The sequence below is a fragment of the Mytilus galloprovincialis genome, chromosome 9 (genome assembly GCF_965363235.1).
Source record: "Mytilus galloprovincialis chromosome 9, xbMytGall1.hap1.1, whole genome shotgun sequence".
NCBI lineage: Eukaryota > Metazoa > Mollusca > Bivalvia > Mytilida > Mytilidae > Mytilus > Mytilus galloprovincialis.
This window is the reverse complement of record NC_134846.1, coordinates 28,852,558-28,875,057: the sequence shown is the minus strand read 5'-3', so window position 1 is coordinate 28,875,057 and position 22,500 is coordinate 28,852,558. Positions and strand designations below refer to the sequence as shown.

General features: G+C 32.0%; 1 long non-coding RNA gene across 1 annotated transcript; it reads left to right on the top strand.

Moving 5' to 3' along the window:
- The first annotated feature begins 1,284 nt into the window (after window positions 1-1,284).
- On the top strand, window positions 1,285-18,211 carry LOC143046720 (uncharacterized). Its single transcript, XR_012969246.1, has 5 exons — window positions 1,285-1,364; window positions 1,927-1,985; window positions 3,259-3,289; window positions 3,854-3,955; window positions 17,961-18,211. It is a non-coding gene; the product is annotated as an uncharacterized LOC143046720 (long non-coding RNA).
- The last annotated feature ends 4,289 nt before the right edge of the window (window positions 18,212-22,500 follow it).

Sequence of the window (22,500 nt, the reverse complement as noted above, 5' to 3'; positions counted from 1 at the left end):
TCCTTCTGTCTTCTTAAAGAATGATATTAAGAAAGAAATGATATTGTATTTTAATTTAATATATATTTTTATCTTTCACGCATGTCCATTTGTGTCTATTGCTGTCTTTCGAAATCTATTACTGTTTTCGGAATACATCTTTTCAATAGTGTCAAGTGTTACATTTTGAGGACAGCTTCATTTTAGTTGATATCTAATCCTTGATTTAATTCGAATGATAAAGTCGGTACATTCCGCTTCTCTAAGATTGTTTCCCATTAGAATTTTAAATTTGTACTCCGCAAACATTGTTAACCAAAATAAAGCTCAAACTACAAATCTATATTTGTATCGTCTTCCGAATAACAAGTATTATGTTGGGTTGAACATTTTAAAGATGTAGAGTTTACAAAAAAAAAAAAAACCACTAATGTCTAATAGAGTTGTTTATTATTTTCTGAAACAATGTTTTCTGTGGTCAATTGCACTGTAAAACATCATTGCCTTAATATGTCTTTTCTTATCTTTTCATTTTTTTCTACTGTAAAATGAGAATGAATAGTTGCAATGTATAATGAAGATATGTTTTAAATTGTTTATAGAGGGTTTGAAATGCTGTCCATCGGAATGTGGATCACAAAATTGTAGAAAACCTCTAATGGTAAGCTTTCTTTCTACTATGTTTGTGAGTGCTTAAAAATACAAAGTTATCATTATTGATGTGTATCAATGAATTAGGCAACCTGTTCATATAAATAGTCCTAATTTATATATATATATATATATATATATATATATATATATATATATATATATATATATATATATATATATATAAAAAGAAAACAGTCACAACGGAGCATGGGCAGTTATGTCCGTTTTGCACCATGTACATTTAAAGCAAATTGGTAGATCTAACATTCTTTGGTTAAATTCGAGTATTCATTGTGGGCTTTGAAATGATAGAAAGCAGATTTCATAAAGTTTTGAATAAACATAGCTAAAACACTAACATTAAGTGTTCCACCAAAAACGTTTATAAAAATATTTTGTAAATTATTGATGATAGGATGTCAATAAGCATTCATTCAATGTATGTAGTTGTTTGGATATCATTCATAAAATTTCATTTGGATAAAAAAGCAAGTGACAGCTACGAACAACAAACAGAACAAAATAAAGATACAAAAATACTGTTATGTTTTCAAAAATGGTGTCACCCGTATGTTTATAAAATGCATGTTCTGCAACAGTATTTATTTGTAATATCAACAAAATAATATGTTAACGATTCTTACAGAAACAACGACCGGGATGTCCAGTTGAAGACTTTCTTTGCATTAAATATCAGCAGCTATGTAACTCTGATCAAGACTGCCAGAAAGGTAAATATATTTTAAATTATTCTTTTTATCTTAAAAAAAATATGCATAAATTAATTATTTTTGTTTATGTCATTACCCCCCCCCCCCCAACCCCGGTAACTGTATCGTGTGCCCCTAACAAATTGACGCACGCATTGAACATATTGAGTGCCATTGAATATAACGATAAATACGAATATCTAATACGATTAATTTGGTGCCATAAATCAACGCCTACTTGACACCTAGATACGAAAAATTAATTCCATTTAAAGAGTATATCCCCCCCCCCCACCCACCCACCCACCCACACACACACACCCTTTAAATGATAAATTGATTGTTAATTGCTTAACTCACATTTAAAAATACTAAATTAATGCAGAAAAAGATTAAAAGTAATTAAAAAAGAAAAAATATCAGTGGCATGAGAATTTTCAATTAAGTCATTATCTAGGTACAGGTGTGATTGGCAATTATCAGTAGAAAATATTTCGGGGAAAATTATGTTGGCCTTCTTGATAAAATTTAAGTCCTAATCTGATGAGTTGTGTATACTGTGTGATCTTATTTTCATCTTCAGGCCAGCTTTGTTGCAATAATCCTTCCTGTGGAACTTCGTGCAAAGATGAAGTACTAGAGGTTTGTTGTGCTTATTGATTTCATTAACATAGGAAAACTTCCTTTAGATGGTCTGCATGATTTGTATCATAACTCCATACATATATTGGTAGTCCTACAAAATCAATTAGACCAAAACTTTCAAATTACATGACATGAGGTGAGATGATGTTTGTTTCGTGTCGAAGATGTCACTTTTTTTGTGGGGTTCGTGTTGCTGTTCTTAGTTTTCTATGTTGTGTCTTCTGTACTATTATTCATCTTTTTATTTTTAGCCATGGCGTTGTCAGTTATTTTCGATGTATGAGTTTAACTATCTCTCTGGTATCTTTCGTCCTCCTTTTTGAAGTTTAGATGAATTTATTTCTGTGTCATTTTGTCTCTTGTGGGGAGTTGTCTTATCAGCAATCATACCACATCTTTCTGTTTTATATTGTGTATCATTATGGTGAAAACTGATGCATTTTTGTATGCCTGATTGTATATATTTATGTTGATCATGTTAAGTTAAAGGTGATCTTGTAGAGAACACAATATCTTGTTCAGAAAAACTTCATTTTCGGAGGAGTGAAACGATGGAGAAAATAACTTCAAATAAAGGCAAGTAATTTGCACAGTTTTTTTAAGTTTATACCCCAAAAAATTGGCAATGGAAAAGGAAACGTAACTATAAGTGATTGATGATTGAATAAAGGCATTTTAACAACCAATTTATAGTTTGATTTTATTGAATCAGTGATCAGTTTACATCTACTAAAGTATATATAAATAAATTTGTGGTTTTTAATCAGCTTTGATCACAATCATTGAGTCAAGAAAGGTCACAAGGCAAAATATTAAAAAAATGTTTGCTCTTCCCCTCACGCATTCACGATGTCCTCAATCAGAACCGATCCCCTCACGCATGAAATATTGAAAATTTGAAGTTTTTAGATTTCTTAAGACAACTATCAACTTCGGACAAGCGTACACGCTGCCAAAAACGACAGTCAATTCTGTTGACGAAAAAAGAAGTTTTAGTCCATGAACAAAAGTAAATGATATATGTATCTCTTCATTAAAGTATTCACCATAACATAGCATTCTCCGATTTTCAAGATTTTGATCAGTTGAGTAAGAAAATTGCGATTTAGAAAGTGCATACCTTTTGAAGCGGTTACAATTACTCCACTCAACTACAACCGGAAAATCCTCTCACGGTTTTCATAGCAGAACCAATTGTTCTGCGTGTGTAGATTACCAGCCGTGCTATAAATGTATGTTTTTTTTTGTAAAGTTTTATTATTTTCAACAGGTTTTAATACCCGAACTGAAGCCTGGTTCAGGTGAGGTTTATAATAAGTCATATGCCGTGATAGTTATTCACATGCTTTACATTAATTAGTAAGTTTTAGATTATGCAATATGTATTCCATCAAGGTCGGGACACGAATTTGGTTGAGAGGGGTGGTTTCAGCAGAGTTGATGATAAAATGTGGTTTTCTAACGACAAAGCTACGTCACAGTTACGGAAGTAATTTGTGTAGCTCCGTCATTTAGAAAGGCACTCTTCTATCTAATTTCAACTTTCCAACTGGGAAAACAATTTTATTTTGTAATAATGAGACATAAACACATTGTATCAGCCAATCTAAAAGAGTCCAATAATTTTGCATCGTTGTTTCATATATTTTGTTACCGTGAACATGGGGGGAGGGGGGGTAACATTGTGTAGTTTTAAAAGAAAATATTGTTTGATAAAGAATAGTTATTTGTTCTTGCAAATTTCACTCGTATAGGTCGAACACACAAAATAAAACACAGTATAACGCATTGCCTCTTTTGATTACAATGATAAATGTATAACACTATAAATTGCCAAAAGACTTGATTCAGGTTTGTAATTGTAGATTGTCCGCTAGTGAAATGCTCAGGTCAATGTCCATCAGGGTTTGAAGTGGACACAAACGGATGTCAAACATGTCAATGTCTGCCTGGTGAACCAAAATTACGTACGTGCGTATGTTTGTTCCTGAACATATAATGTATCATAGGAGTATAAAACCATACCCGTATCGTCATGAAATTATTTCTGTAAATATGACCTTTCAAATGTCATAAAAAAAATGTTTGATACAAAATCAAACTTTGAGTAACTTTATAAAATAGGATGAAAAAAGTGTTCTTTTAGGACTTATCATTTTTTATCTGGGAGGGTGGGCTGGTCAAAATACAGGGGGATCAAGTTTTTTTCTGTATGTAAAAAGGGGGGTTTAATTTTTGTTATAAATTGAAAGAGGGGGATCAAGATTTTTTGCACATGGAAGTAAGTAGTTCACATACTTAAAGAGACAAAATGTTAAGAAGAACATTACAACAGTCAAATCGAAATATATATTTTAAAACGATATCTACAGATTTGTGCAAAAGTTTGTCCAAAAATACAAATCACACTGCATCATGAAAGAAGATAGTTTAGAGCAATAAATTCTCCAATAAATGATTAAATATTCATCTAATCTGAACAGAAACGTTGAATAGTAATACAAAAGATGATTCTGAGATGACGAACAACACTAATGTATATTTTTGTTTTCATTACAAGATCCCTTTGGGTCCATTTATACCTGTCCGCCCGCCCGTGACTCCCTCACAATATGTACTTTTTTAGGCTAATATTTTCAAATTGTAAGGTTACTATAACACTTTTATGTGTTAAATGTGGCAATAAATGAGTATTTGAATTGTTCAAGCAGAAAGCATGAACTATCCATATAACAGTTTAGCGACTCAATGGAGGCCTTGCATAAAACTGAAGTTTAAGCAGCGTTCAAGAGAGGGACATAATAGATCCCTCTTAGTAAATAATGGGTTGTTACTGTTCAAAACGTTTACTTCGTAATGACTGTATATTTATACAGAGTTACTTAGGATCAAGTTTTCTTCAATAGCCCAATTTAGGAATAGTTATCAAAGGTACCAGGATTATAATTTAGTACGCCAGACGCGCGTTTCGTCTACCGTCTACATAAGACTCATCAATGACGCTCATATCAAAATAGTTATAAAGCCAAACAAATACAAAGTTGAAGGAAATTAGAAAAAAAGGTCAGAAAAAGCTACTCAAAGCACTGGCTTGCTCTACCTACTAATATTCACGGAAGAGTCCTATTTCATAGCAGTTTACCCACAAATATGTGTTTGGACTCAATCCATTGAGAATATTTCATTTTCAATATTTTCTCGAAATTACATGATAAGTGTTTTGCATATTAAAATTTTGGCATGTTTAATAGATGGGGGGGGGTCTCATCTTTTTAATGTTTTTACAGGGGGATCAAATAAAAACAGTGAAATATTATGGGAGATCAAGAAATTTTCTATGTTTGATTTCAAAATGACCAGCCCCCCCCCCTCCCAGGTAAATAATGATAAGTCCCTTATAGGAGGATACCGTAATGAACGTTTAAACATGAAGTCAACTGTATTAATTACAAACATTAAACAAAGGGAAACGTATACTTGATACTTAATACTATCAAAGGAAAGAAAAGGACAAAGGCAAGCAAGTCAGATTCATACACTATATCAACGATAAATGATTTCAGTGTCGAACATATTTGTTCTTTTTGGGGGTGGGGGCAGAGGAGTTTGATAACGTGTTGTCCTCTTTTGTGTTCTTTATACACATTTTCCCCTGCTTAATCGTTTTGAATGCAAGAACAACACACTGTAAATGAAAGAAAAGCTATTCTTCTAATAAATCCAATACAAAACCAGTCATATATATACAGTCCTTGCTGATACCATCTCATTTCATGGAGAATTCGAATACAAAAAATTAATATTTATGTACAGTGAAACCTGGGTAAACCGAACCCTGATAAAACCGAATTCCAGTTTAAACCGAACAATTTTCAAAGTCCCACAAAATTTCCCTATCAATTAACGTTAATCTAACCTGAAAAACCGAACCCTGTCAACACCGAATTCCGAACGCTTTTTGAAGGCTCGTTAGTAAATTTGTATCTAAAAATTACCTGTCAAAATCGATCAATACCAATCAAAACAATAAAATATAATTAATTATTTGCATGATTTAATTAAACAAACACAGGATGGCAGAGTATCCCCTAAGGTACTTGAGGTTTAATGAACTTGTGAGTTGTTATTACAAACTAATTAGCATGTCTGTGTCCATGTATAAAGTGATTTTTTTGTAAAGAAACGTTAAACTGGTCAGCTACCCCCATCGCCGATAATGACAAGAAAATGTTTCCGTGTTTACCAGAAATGAACAAACTTTTGAAACAGAATTTGAAAATATTGTTGAAAATGTAGAAATAGATACACAGATAAAAGAAAACGAACAAATGGAAAACAAGAATACAGAAGCTAAGAAAAAGAAAGACAAAACTAAAGTAGGGAAAAAGAAAACTGAAGAAAAGATGGAAGATAAAGACAAGACAAAAAGTTCAAAAACTACACACAAAAAAGGAGAAATACACAGTGATAAGACAAAAAAAGATGAACCGAAAACAGATAGCAAAACTACATTAGCAAATAAAAGGGCGAGAAATTCAACCGGAGATGGCAAAAAGCAAGAGCACACACAAAAGAAAACAAAGGTACAAACACCGACAACTCAAACTTTAAAATGATGCATGCTAAACTAACATTTCTTTATAGCACATTACTAATGTTAAGTATTTTGAAAATTATAAGTGTGAATATTAGAAGGAGTTTTGAAACAAAAATAGATGGTATCATTAGAGATTATGGTGACTGTGAAATCATTTGTTTGCAGGAATGTGGTTATATTAAGCAACATGTTATTAGTAATTTAGAAAATAATACAGACTTTAAAATATATTTTTCGCAAGGAGAGTTACATACAAAAGGTGTGGTAACCTTGGTAAAAAAAGATATTGAATGTACAAACCATTACTTTAACAGCAATATATTGAAAGGTAGATTGGTACATACTAGTTTCAAAACTGATGACAAAGTAATAAATCTATTGAACATTTATAGTCCTACAAAATCCACAGGACAACAAGGTTTCTTTTATAGAGAAATGATAGAATACTGTGCAAGTGTAAATATAGAATCACATAGAAATATTATGTTGGGAGATTTTAACTGTATTGATCAAAAGATTGATACAAAAAACCCAAATGTTGTACTTGATAACACTGTAATTTTGTTATATAAAGAATTGTGTACCATTTTAAATACACTAGATAGCTATAGATATAAATATCCAAAAAAAATAAGTTATACTTTTATAGGTAATAAAGGTGCTAAAACTAGAATAGACAAAATATGTATATCTGAAGCATTAAAACATAAGATAAGAGATCTTAAGCATATACCCTATCAATATAGTGACCACAAGATCATATATATATCCTTGAAACTTAAAAAAACTAAATGGGGAAATGGTTATTGGAAAATGAATGATAGTTTATTGGACAAAGAACTTTATACCGAATACATAAATAACTTTTGGATAAATTGGAAACAAAGGAAGAGTAACTATAACATTTTAGATTGGTGGGAAATTGGAAAGAAAAAAATTAAAGAATTGACAATACGTTTCTCCAAGCAATTAGTAGCTCGTGAAAGAATAGAACTTTCAGAAACATATATGAAACTTGAGAATGAAGAAAATAAAATTCAGCCTGACCAAATCATCATTGATAACTTAAGTGAAACTATAATTAAATTAGAAAATAAGGAAAAAATGGGAACAATAATACGTTCAAGACAAGATTATTACGAAGAAGATATAGATAACATAGATTTCTTTAAACAAGCAGAGGAAAAAAGAGGAGATAAACGAGAAGTAGAAAGTGTATTAGACAAAAATGGAAAATCATGCACATCTAAAAGTGAGGTGATTAAAATAGTGACAGATTTTTATGCCGATTTATATAAGTCACAAAGCATTGATAGACAATCAATGACAAACTATTTAGAAGACCTTAATCTAAATAAATTAACAGAAGAAGATAAAACAAACTTTGATACCTTTATAACACAAGATGAATGTCTTAAATTATTAAAGGAATTCAAAAATAACAAATCTCCAGGAGTTGATGGAATAGGAAAGTCTTTTTACTTAAAATTCTGGAACATAATAGGGGAAGATATGGTGGAAGTTTTGAACAATGTGTATTTAAACGGAGAACTCACAGAAACAATGAAGACAGGACTGATCTCACTAATATATAAAAATAAGGGTAATAGAAAAGACATGAAACAATGGCGACCGATTAGTCTACTATGTGTTGATTACAAAATTCTTACCAAATTCTTAAGTAAAAACTTGTCAAAAATATTAAACAAACTATTAGATAAAAACCAAACAGGTGCAGGACCAGAAAAATTAATATCAGACAATCTTTTATCTATAGAAAGTATATTAGAGTATATGGATTTGAATGGCATAAGTGGTATATTAATTTCATTTGACCAGGAGAAGGCTTTTGATCGGGTGGAACATGAATTTATCATACAAGTGTTAAGAGCGATGAATTTTCCGTCAAACTTTATAAGATGGATTGAAATCATTTACACTAACATATCAAGTAAGGTTATTATAAATGGAGCACTTAGTGACAAAATTGAAATTACAAGATCCATAAGACAAGGATGTCCAATAAGTATGAGTATCTATGCTGTCATAATAGAAGCATTAGCCTGTAAAGTTCGCAGAAACAATAATATACAGGGAATACAAATTCCTAATCATAACACAAATGTAAAACTTTTTCAACACGCAGATGATTGTTCTATTATATCGACTAATTTAACAGACTATGAAAAATTACTCGAAGAATTTAATCAATTTGGTTTGGTATCTGGCTCGAAAATTAATGAAAATAAAACCGAAATTTTGAAAATTGGAAATCCTAATACAAAAAACTATGGCAGTATAAACAAGCTAATCAAAGACGAAATTAAAGTCCTTGGAATATGGTTTGGGAAAAATGCAGTTGAAATTAACTGGAAAAAGAAATATTATGGACTGATACAACAGATAGACAAATGGAAAAAAAGAAAATTCCGATATAAACATAAAGTTTTAGTTTTAAACACTTATATAATTAGTAAATTCTTGTATACTGCAAGGATATATCCACCTAGTGAATTTTATATAAAGAAAATAAATAAAGTGATTTACGATTTTTTCTGGGACAACATTGAGCTGTTAAACAGAACAACAATTACCAAACAATATAAAGATGGTGGACAACAAGTTCCTGACATTAAACTGAAATGTGAAGCCTTACTTTTATATAGAATAACTCAAGTTTTAACTGGAAATTCATCTGTATGGACATCAATATTCATTTATTTCATAGGAATCACTACAAGAACCATACTTCCAAAATTAGCAGAAAATATGTATAGACATTCTGTGGTCACTATAGGGCAATATGAAAGATTAAAATGCATATATCTTAAATATCAAAGTAATATTATACTTAATAAGAAAAGTTTTAAAGACGTTTATTTACAGCTGTTAGAATTTAACAATGTTATAAACAAGATTGAAATATTATACCCAAATGTAAATTTCCAACATATATGGATTAACTTACAAAGGGTAAACAATATGTATATACGAGATTTCATTTATAAAGTTGTACATATGATATTGCCAACAGGGGCGTGGCTCTCTAGGAGAAAGTTTTACAGGCAAACATATAAATGTAGCTATTGTAATAAACATGTTGAGACATTAGAACATCTATTTACAAAATGTGTAACTTTGACATATTTCAGAACCTTAGTTTGTAGTATTATACAAAATGAAAAAAATTATCAAAATTTTAGTATGAATACAAATACATGTATACTGTTTAATATTGATACAGACTTGTTTCCGTATATTTATGGATATGTTCATAGTATTTGGGCTTGTAGATATATGCCAGTAGAAGAACATTTATCAGAAATACTTATGTTAAAATATTATAAAGATGAACTTTTATACAAACAATTAAATAATATTGTACAGTAGTTTCTTTTTGTTAAAAATAAAATTTAAATAAAAAAAAAAGCACAATGATGAGAAAGTTGACAAAAAAAACAACATCAGGATCGACCTTAATATAGGTGATTGAAATGATGTTTGAAATGTGTTTTTGCTATAGGAATTTTATTACAATTAAGTTGTAATCTATTTTTGACTCTATCCTTTGACTTCCTTCTTAGCATATGTATGCACAGCTAAACTAAACTCAAATCTTTTATAACCTGCTACTTTTTATATTTTGTTTTGTTAAATTGTGTGCTATTGTTTTACATATGATCGTTATTTTTTCTATAAAGTCAACAACAATCTGAGTGCTATACAAAGAGAAAAAAAAAAAAAAAAAAAAAAAAAAAAAAAAAAAGATAATGACAAGAAAGGAACTTTCCCTCAGATCAACTAAATGCACCTTACTCAAATAATTACGGCAAAAAAATGAAAACTGCCATTCTGTAGCTAAACTGTTTAATTAAATAATAGTTTTAAAGCCTTTCACCGGATTAAGAAGTTGTGCAACACAACAAGGTCAATGGATTTCGATTGCTGGATTCCCTTTAGAGGCCCTATATATTTGATTCGAATGCTCCCGAAGACTTCCGTTAGCTATTTAGCAACGATTAAGTCCGGGAACAAACTGGACCCCTGCTGTTGTTTCACTGTTATCGTGTGCCGAAGTATCAATCAGCGGGTGACCAGTTTAGTTCGTGAACTCGTGTGTACAATGACATTCCCGATTCAACTACGGAATCGTCATATGACAGTGACTGTGAATCTGAATTGGTCAGTGAATTAACGGATGAGAAAATAATCATAAAAGGTAAAATCGCTCCACGTCGGACATTTCCCAACGACGAGCGTGATTGACGGAGTGGCGTTTGATTTATAAACAAAAATGTAGCAAAACGTCTATCTTTTATCTTCTTTTATTTTTACATTTACATCTAAATCAACACAAAAATAAACTGTCGGCTGTTGTGTCACCTATTATTCCTGCCAACATTATGGTTTAACCCCCAATGCAGTTGCTCTTTTAAAGTCCTATTTATCTAATCGAAAACAGCAAGTTAAAGTCAACAATGTTCTGAGTGGTTGGGCTGACATCCATAAAGGCGTACCACAGGGTTCGATACTAGGGCCATTGTTGTTTAATATATTTATAAATGATATTTTTCTTTTTGTTAAAAATGGTAATTTATATAACTATGCAGATGACAATACTTTATCTTTTTGTACTCCAGATTTCGATTTATTAATTTCAACTTTGGAATCTGATTCAAAAATACTTATTGAGTGGTTCAGGGTAAATAAAATGCAAGCAAATCCTGACAAATTTCAAGTTTTGGCTGTTGGCAAAAAGACCTTTGAAAAGAACCCATCTATACATATTCAAAATTCGAACCTCACATGTGAAAAAACAGTAAAATTATTAGGCATTGAAATAGACTACCAGCTAAATTTTGATGTTCATGTCAGCTCAATCTGTAGGAAGGCATCACAGCAATTAAATGTTTTAAAACGTTTAGGCTCATTTTTGGATAGACTTAGTAAACTTACTATATTTCATACTTTTATTCTTAGTAATTTTAATTTTTGCCCTTTGGCATGGCATTTTTGCACTGAGAAAAATTCCAAAAAACTAGAAAAGGTGCAGGAAAGAGCACTCCGTTTTGTTTATGAGGATTTTACCAGCTCCTACGAGGACCTCTTACTTAAAGCTAAGGTGCCGTCCTTGCAGATCAGACGGATAAGAACAATGGCTCTAGAAACTTTTAAAATTATAAACAACATCGCTCCTGTGTGCTTACAAAATTTGGTGAATGTCAAAAAATCTAAATATTCTTTCAGGTATGTAAATATTCTTGAAATTCCACAGGTAAAGTCAACCCATTACGGTAAAAAATCGTTCAAATTTGCTGCTGCTACTTTATGGAACAGTCTTCCAAACCATTTCAGGACTGATAACAGTTTTTCACATTTTAAAAGTCTTGTTCAGTCCTGGAACGGTTTGGAATGTCACTGTTCTGCTTGCAGATAATTCTTAAACTGTTTTATTATTTATGCTGCTTTTGGTTGCTCTGGTCAAGCATGTTTTTACTTCATTCTAAATTTGTTGATTATTTTTATTGCATGCTATGTATGTGAGATTCAACTTTGTATTACAGGTTGTTTTATATGTCAAAATGCACTGTTTTTATGTTATTTATATGTTTTTATATTCGGTCAAAAGCTCCTTAGAGCTTGTGTTGCTTATTTGTACTCATGCCGAATCAAAATAAAGTTTTCTTATCTTATCTTATCTTATCTTATTTTGGTGTCGACTTCCGTCTACCTCTACAATCCGAACACCTGTGAAAACCGAACAAAACGCAAAGTCCCGTGGGTGTTCGGTTTGGACAGGTTTCACTGTAATACAAAAATATACTCAACCTTATCCACATGTGCATGTCAGCTTACCTGCCTCTACCAGATTAGGATGATATCCACGGTGGGTATGGTTGTCCTGCAAGAGAACGTACTGTGCTGGTGATTCGGTCCTGACGGGTGCTGGTGGGTCCTGATTCTGTGCTGGTGGGTTTGTTTACATTGTATCAGAACGGCAATAAAACGACTGTTTTGTTGCTTAATTTTTCTCTGATGCGTCATAAGTACCATGCAAAGTATATTACAACAATATTATATTGCAAAAGTCGTGCAAGTTCGTTAAACGGAATTGTCCTGACGATGTGCTGGTGATAAGAAAAACGGTCCTGGTTCTGTGCTCCTATGTCCTGGTTCTGTGCCTTTATATTTTAGTTAAAAGTGGCATATATTCAAGATCATTGATGCTGTACTGTTATTGACTAATTAACTGTTGTCTGCTTTCTTGAAATTGACATTGTTATGAATCTGTTTACTGTTATTATGAGAGAAAAATTACCCCTATTTTTTATTCTTTTTAAAATTAACTGTAATTTTATTTATTGGCCTGTTAATGGAACCCTTCTTGCCCCCTTTGAAGATAAGAAAATATGTTTACGATTTTCGGGATTACGATCATTTTGCAAGATCACCAAAATACGTTGTAATTTATACAATACTTATATAAAGTAGATGATGTGGTATGTTTGTTGTCAATGGACAAATTTCCATAAGAAACCAAAGGAAATATGTGTTAACAACCATACGTCATTGTACGACCTTCAACAATAACCCATAAAATAAAAATGTAAAAGGTTTTGCATAAAAATGGAGAGCAAAAATATAGAACAAAGGACTTTCTGAACGTTTGAATCATATGTCTTTAGCAGCTTAAAACACATTTGTTTGTGAACAATTGAGTGCTGACTATAAGAATGACAATAGTATTGCGGATTTGTTTGTGTTTTTTTTTGGAGGGGATGTGGGTAAGTTAGAGCGAGGTTACAGTGGAAGTGTTAAGCTTTGAATAGTTTCCCGTAAGATTTAAAAGTTGTATTTTAAAAGAAAAATGTATCTTACAGCTATTAAGAATCACTTGCTGTATCTGTAAGATGTTTTCAACATAATTTTTTTGTCTGAACGGTTATCAGGTATTTTTTTTTCGAAAGTTCGATAGAACACTAAAAAAAATTCACTATTTTATGAAAGAGCAGACTAGAATATGCCAGAGAATATGTCAGAGAATGAAGACGAGATAACCTAGAGAACACTAACAAAACTAAGATCTCTTAGCTTTTTCATTTCAAAATTCCAAAATAAATAAATATTTTTGATAAAGAATTACAGGGGAGGAAGTGAACAATGTGTCCTACTTTTCTATATTTAAATATTTTTATGAATAAAAATCAAATGTGCCTTAATTATAATTGAAAATGAGTAAATGGAAAAAATACCCACCTAAAATACACTTTTATTTTAATATTGGTAATATCACCAAGCTTTTAAGTTTTGTGTGTCAAACACACCATCTCTGTAGTAATGACTCCTTACTAAGATATTTCACTTCTCCATTTTTTTTCTGCATTTTTTTATATTGTGAATTCTTAGTATTATTATATTAAAATGTAGCCTTAATTTATATTTAAAAAAACTGAATCTAAAGCCAGATAAATCAAACATTTTTGTTTCCATCTATCCGTTTTCAGGACTTTAACAATCAACGTAAACACGCCTGGAAAGTAAAATGCGTACTCGACTGTCTGTAATCAACCATTTTTAGACACCCTCCTAAAAAACAGGCCGGGATAGGGGTTCAGAGATGCAAATTAAGTACTTAGATCAATATTTTATATTTTCGATTATGGTTTATCTCCCCCTCCTGTGGCCTGTCAATTACGAAAATGTGCAAACTGCAATAGTATCAAAACAGCACAGACAATGAATAATAGAGATATAATTTTGTACATTTACATGTATCAAGGGGAAACTTCTTGCAAAGCATTATTATTTATAGTTCATTATTGTATTTATTAGAAAAAGAGAATTTGGTGAAAATAAAATCACTATTTTTGTAGAAAATTCACAGACCTTTGTACAGAGGTTTTTGTTATGTTTAGCATGGGATCAACACAAGGGTACATTATCTTTAAAAATCTATTTAAAAGTATTTGAAACTAACGTTTGCTTTGTTAATTGTGCCTTCAATTTCAAAAATTAAAATATCTCGTAACTTCATATTACCAATTGAGTATAAAACAAGTATATAAGTTTAAAAAAGAAATTCTTAGATTAAACACCTAGATTTAACTTTAAAAAGTCATAACAGTTTACAACAATACAAATCTACACACACAAACAACTGGCTTAATTTCAACTGATTATCAACCCGAATCGCTATAAGATCATATATAAGCTCACCTGCGTCGAGGGGTCGTGTGAGGTTCATGTATTGTCTTGGCGTCCGTATTACAATTTACTTGACTAAATGTTACCAAATGATTTTTCAAGAGTGAATCTAGGAAAAACAATATTCATCAACAAACATGACCACTGTCTGTTAAAATGTATTCGAGTTTTTAGTTACAGCCGATTCCATTGAGTATGTAGACAAAGGTTATATCTTTGGTTAGCTTGCTTGTTAGCTAAACCGTGAAGTCATTGTTAGGTAAGGTATATTACCCTCCTTTCGAAGTAGCCTGGTCCTACAGACAGAAAGATGTGTTACTTGTCGGACTAGTCTACTCTTAAAGTAGGGTAGTTTACATAACCTAACAATGACTTTTCTGTTCAGCAAGCAAGATAACCAAAGATATTCCCTTTGTCTACACACTCATTGAAATCGGCTTTAATATTGCAAATGTTCAAGCAATTAGGGCAAACCTTACCGAGTAAAAAAAATCAAAATGTCTATCTACCTTGCACATTTCAGAAAATTCAGATCAGATAACGAAACTGGGTCCAGCAACATTTAGAAGCAATTTAAGATTTTGACCCTCACAGTTTCCATTCACCACAAATATTCTCGTTACAACGAATCATTTTAAATACAGAAATACCATTTGCAGCCTTTTGTTTATCTATTAATACATGTATACGGATAAAGTTATGAAAGGCAGCAGGGTCACCAGGGTGAGGAGTCCATGTCATCTGAAATAAATGCTAAGCATAGATCTAGAAAGCGGCAGATAGTCATGACATTAAAAAAACTCTCTTCTTTTCGACTTTTTTCTAAACAAATTGACACATAAAATGAATTATATATATATAGTATTGTGGAATTTTTAACTTGTGTTCAATTCATTGGTTACACCTTTTACTAGGATAACAATCCTGTCAAGTATGAACTGGGTAAAATATTTCAGAAAAGAAGGTGGAAACGGAAAGTTTCCGTGCGTCAGGTGCAACAGCATAAGAACAGCTAACATACCTCGTCAGGGTGGAAGCTAAGGCAGCAACCATTTGAAATAATTTGTTTTTGATTCTGAGAAAAAAAAATTGTTTGTTTCACCCTCAGCTGCCACTATATGTAATGCTAAAATTGAAAGAAAAAAATTGTTTTCGACTTGTCGTGAAAAAAATAGATTGTTTTTCGCCGCAGGCGAAAAAAAAAAATTTGTCCAGAAAAAAAACCATAGCCCCCCAGAAAATCAAATGGTTGCTGCCTAAAAAGTCCACGAAAATTTGATTTAAAACCTTTACTCGTTCCAACAAAGTTATTGAGATTTTACTGAGGATTTAACCATCTACGACAACAAAATTTCTTTTTTTAGAATTTACAGCTCTTCTATAAATATATGCAAAGCAAACCATTGATTAAATTGCTTGCTATGATTGTTTGGATGTTTGTAAACGACAGGTAAGTAGTCTGTTTACTATATACTACAATTTGTTTGGACAATAAACATTAACTTCAATTCCTGTCAGTTTGTATTTGTCCAATCAAATCCCAGTATGTATTGAAACTCCGCCTACCTATTGTTTGAAAACATCCAAGCAAACATAGCATGCAAGTCAATCAAAGTTTTTTTGCATGCTTTTATAGAAGAGCTGTACTATATAATGCAAAGAAGCGTTTAAGTCTTTCGCCCAAAAATACTATCAATTTCTTTTTGTCCTATGTAACTTCCATACCATTTCCTTCCATTCATGATCATTAAATTGAACTGTCAAATATTTCTTGGTACCTGCTTAATTCCTTTATAAGTCTTATGTAAACATAATTATGACAATAAATGTTGTGAGCACAAGATTCACTGAACATTTTTAAAGTTCTGCTTCATCAAACATTGAAATGTGAACTTAAGTTTTGAGACTTTTTTCATCGACACGATTGGGATTTTTGTATATGAGAACATGGTTTATCTATTGGTTGAAAATGCAGCTTTGAACTAGCTTTCAGTACCTGCAAGCATTCGTTATTCAATAATGTGTGTCTTTGTGTTATTATTTTATGTAATAAATTGTTGTGTTGGTACACCACTGTAACAATGAAGGAGGAAATGAGGAGGATTGGTTGGATGGAAGTGGGGAGGGGTATGCGGAGCGCTAACAAACATGTCTATGCGGCATGGGCTTTGATCATTGTTGAAGCATCAATGTAAGGGGCATTTAATATCTTAATAAACTATTCTTATTTTAGATACTATATATTGTTATCTGATATTGGACGAAAGATGTTGCCCTTTTATGTAATTATTTAATACAAGTTACGATCATTTGAAAACACACATTAAACAGCCAAATGGATGCACAAGAGCTAAAATAGGAGTCATAGATCCTATTGACAACAATTATCTGCCCAATTTTATTGATTTTGTAACATTTGTTTCAAATATGACCAACTTCTTATCCAAAATCACCAGCACCGTATCAGGACCCACCAGCACAATGACAGGACCCACCAGCACAGTATCAGGACATGAATAAATTGAGAAAATGCTAAATTTTAATAAATTGCAATGTTTTTTTCACAAAATAGTTTTGTCGTGTGGATTGCGGTATAGAAAGCGGACTCTATGAGCATTTTTGTTTTATTTTTTCAGTTCGAGATTTTCTTAAATTGAGCATTTTTGTGTTACGCTTACTGAAACAGTTTAGAGGGTCAACTTTTTAATGGTTTACATATGAACCCATAAGAAACAAAATTGAAAAATCTCAACTGTTTTCTTCCATTTTTTATGAGTGAAAACGTCAAAAATCATCATTTTCGTCTTTGTTTACATTTTTTCATTGATCACCAGCACCCGTCAGGACCAAATCACCAGCACAGTACGTTCTCTCGCAGGACAACCATACCCACCGTGATATCGGAAGGTATTGCTTTTGTTAAATATAAATGGCACATTCGCTTCGGAAACAATTGATTACATGTAATTCATCGGAGTTTGATGTATACTGTATGTAAAAGTTGTTACGCATCTGCGTTTTGGAGCCGTAAATGTGTTTTTCCGTTGTTTTCTGTTTGGCAATTGATTGTTACAATATGAGGCATGCCAACATCTTATACTCTCTTTTCTGTTCTTTTTACGCATCGTTAATATTTGACTGTATACAAACTCTATATTTTCACCTTACAGGTTGTGATGTTGGAGATCCTCTCAATCATGTTTCCTGCGGCAGGAATCATCCAAAATGTCCTCCAGGATATCACTGTAAGATCAGTCTATTTGATGCACAAAATGGGATATGCTGTAAAAGCAATGGTATTTAGTTTGAACTCGGCCATATTGTAAAGTCGACTAGCAATTTAAATTTTACTCTATTATCTGACTGCATTCGATATTAAGAGAGTTGAAAATAATGCTGTTCTAAATAAAAATGAGTTTTCTACAAATTTGGTTTTACTATCATTAAGAAGAGGAAACACACTAAATCGTGTTGCCTGCTTTACTAATCATGATCTATTGTATGTTCATAGTCCTAAAAATAAAGATTTGCAAGTATCCACCTTACAATCATTACGTACACGGTACATCAAATAGAGTTGACCTGTTGCTTATAGTATATAAAAAAGAACAAACCATTTCAACTAAATATTCACTGGGGTAAAGCTGATGACCGTAACTGCATTCACGGTCATCCCAAGATGTCGGATGAAAAATTAGGTCAGTATTTGTTTTGTCTGTTTACGTGTTTCTATATCATTTTCTTTACAAAGCATACAAAGATTCACACGGAAATATCTGTAATTGTATTAACTTTTTTGTATCAAATAGTAAATCGTGTTGGTATAAAACGTATGTATAAGACTGCATTATCCAATAGGTAGAAGAAAAACTACATAGTTCACCATATGTTGCCTCAAAGTACAAGCCAAAGATTTTTTTTTTATTTCTGGGATTCCTTTTTAAAAATGCCAATGCATGTACACCCATTGACATTATATCGTTCCAACTACCATTTCAAAATAATGTTCTTTATTTCAGATAGGTACATGTCTTATCATTATGCAAATTCACGTCATTTAATGTGGACAGCATTTTGATACACACTATAGACAAACATTTTGTCCACAAACATTTAGTTTCAGAAATAAAGTTTTCGGTGAAAACACTGGTTATTCTGCATATCGGTCTGTACATTTCGGAGTTATGCAGAAAAAGGGTGTCAAACGGAATTAAAAAATGAACTTTATTATGTCTAAGTTTGTTTTCTCGTTTGAATTGTTTTACATTGTTATTTATGGGCCTTTTATAGCTGACTAAGCGGTATGGACTTTGCTCATTGTTGAAGGCCGTACGGTGACCTATCTGTGACATTTTGGTCTTTTGTGGAGAGTTGTCTTATTAGCAATCACCATATCTTCTTTTTTTATATATATATCTATGAACTATTGCCAAATATTGAAGCAAAACTAAAAGAGATAGGGCGATACGAAGACTTTATTTCCGTATTGAAATCCATATCTAATGAAATATTTACTGAACATATTGCTTTTCATTTGTTACTGGATGTCGGAAGGTTTTATTCCCATTCAACAATATACCGGTACTCCATAAGATATGTTCCAGAAACACTGGCCTTCTGGATTACTATAAAGAAACTGTTCAAGGGTAAGGGAGTTAACTTTTTAGGGGTTATATAGCAAAAGGACTATCAGCTGAAAATATACCAGTACAACCAACTGAATGCAAAATAAATTTTGCAGTTCCATCGGATCCGGTGTTGTCAAGGGAATGTGTCATTTTTTGGCAGATGTTATGATTTTAATGTGCTTTCTCTGGAACCATACACAGGGGCTCGATTACTGGATTTTCATATTTTTAATTAACCGGGTTTTTTTTTCTTCTTCAAATTTTAATGTCGTTATCAATAAATATTTTTAAATTATTTACGAGAAATATGCAATTTACTATCATTGTCTTAAACTAAAAATACGGCAAATAGTTAAAAGAAATTGATTAAATATATGTATATCCGCGAATCGAGCCCCTATTGAGACAAACACAGCAAAACGCTATGAATACAATTATGGATATTTCTTAGAATAGGCAGTCATCCTTTAAAAGTTACGGTCATCTGTTTAACCAATTACGGTCACCCTTGTTATGAATCGCTGACCCTGTTACGGTCATCTTTGCGATTTTTTTTTTCAAATCCAATACACACTTCTCGGTAGTAATTTGTGATTTCCGTGTGAATCTTTTATAGATTTACATCGTAACAATGTATGCTTTGTAAAGAAAATGATATTGTAACACTTAAACAGACAATACAAATACTGACCTAATTTTTCATCCGACCGATCTTGGGATTACCGTGAATGCACGAACATGAATCCTACCAGACAGACATATAAACCTTGATCAATGAACCATTAAAATGAGGCCAAGATCAGAAAACTCTGCTAGCAAGACATACATGTACCCCTTACAATCATATAGACGAAACGCCCGTCTGACGTTCATACAAAATTTAATCCTGGTATCTATGGAACAAGTTTATTTTCAAGCTTTAAATGAAAGTGACCGTATTGCATAGTTTTTTTTTAAAGGTTAACTAGAAAAACTTAAGATTGACTAATGAACCATGAAAATGAAGTCATGGTCAGATAATAGCCAAACAGACATATACACCTTACATTCGTGTATCATCATAACTAGAAACTAAGGGAACAACAGACACAGCTTCCTCAGTCTCATTTTTTGACTTATACCTCGAATTGTCTGGTCCTTTTTCTAAAAAAAAAAGTTCATTTGAAGGTACCAAGACCTTACAAATAAATATTCCATGTCAACTTCACGAATGATTCACGATGGTCTTCAATAGATATAGGAAGATGCGGTGTGGGTGCCAATGAGACAACTCTCCATCCAAATAACAATTTATAAATGTAAACCAGTGACGTTGTTTATCATCTTGTACTCTTATCTTTCGTTTGTGCTTACGTTCTTCGTCTATATGCATTTTTGTTATATATTTTTTTGTATAGCGATTTATATTTCAACACAGTAATGACTGTTGTATTCCTATTTTATCCACGTATCGTTGTCAATATTATGGATTTTTTTTAGCCTTAGCTAGCGATAAAACCAGGTTTAATTCATTATTTTCTTCAAAGAAAATGCCTACACAAAGCCAGGAATATGAGTTGTAATACATTTGTTTGACGTCTTTGAGCTTTTGGTTTTGCCATTTGATTTATAATGACTTTCTGCTTTGTCCTTGGAGTTTGGTATTTTAGTTTATTTACTTTATTCAAAAGGTGGATCCAGGGAGGGGGAAGGAACCCCCCCTTTTTTGGCCGATCAATGCATTTGAATGGGAGCATATAGTTGGAACCCCCTTTTTACAATGGCTGGATCCGCCACTGCACCTAATATATTTGACCTATTGCTGATAGTATTAGAATAAAATATAATAAACTAGATGTGTCAAAGCGACACGAATAGCCCCTTCTCAAAAAGTTGAAAAATCTGCAATTTTAATAAGACATGTGGACACAAACATGATGGTAGTCTCACATATAAAAAACCAGATGCTCCCAGGGCGCAGTTTTATACGACCGCAGAGGTCGAACTCTGAAAGGTTGGGCTATAGTATGGACACAGCATTCAAACTGGATACAGCTCTGAATTTGGATTGTGATTAAATAGTTGACACAGCATAGGTTTCTGACACAGAATGAATGTGGTTTAATGAAATTAAAATCTTGTTTTTTTTTTTGCGTTTGAGCAATTCACTATGCTGTTGAATATTATTCCTATGATATTTGAAGAAATTTTCTTTTTCATTTCTGAAATCTGAAATAAGAAAAATTGAACCTCACCATTTCTTTTTCACCTCCCCCTTTCCCTTATTTCAAAAATGATCTCAATTCAAATTTCTAATTTGGAGTTTTCAACAATAATTACTCATTTAAATACATCATAAAATATAAAATGTCATACAGTCATGATTTAAGTTGATTTAACTACTATTCTGGACAAAGACAGATAAATCCAGTGCAACATTTTATATTGGCAAATTTCAAATGGAATTTATTAATAATATAGTTTTTGGCAAATTTCCAATATACATAATTTAAGAGCAGTTTAGGTGAGATATTAAAATGAGTTTCAATTACCAACCTTACACTGCTTTTAAATTATGTTTTGTATTGAAGTAATTAACCTGGAAACCATCCCCACCTTTTTTGCACCTTATTCCTTAACGGTTTGAGCCATAACTCCCAAAGACAATTCTTACCATCCCTTTGTGGTATTCTAATATCCAAAATCAAAATACATCATATCAAAGAACCCCAAGAATTCAATTTTTGATGAAATCAAATAAAGTTAAATTTTGCACCCATTAGACCTCAATGTGGACCAATTTGATAACCGGTCCTAAATATTAACTAGAGGCTCTAAAGAGCCTGTGTCGCTCACCTTGGTCTATGTGACTATTAAACAAAGGAAGCAGATGGATTCATGACAAAATTGTATTTTGGTGATGGTGATGTGTTTGTACATCTTACTTTACTGAACATCCTTGCAGCTTACAATTATCTCTATCTATAATGAAGTTGGCCCAGTAGTTTCAGTGGAAAATGTTAGTAAAAATTTACAAATTTTATAAAAATTGTTGAAAATTGACTATAAAGGACAATAACTCCTTAGGGGGTCAATTGACCAT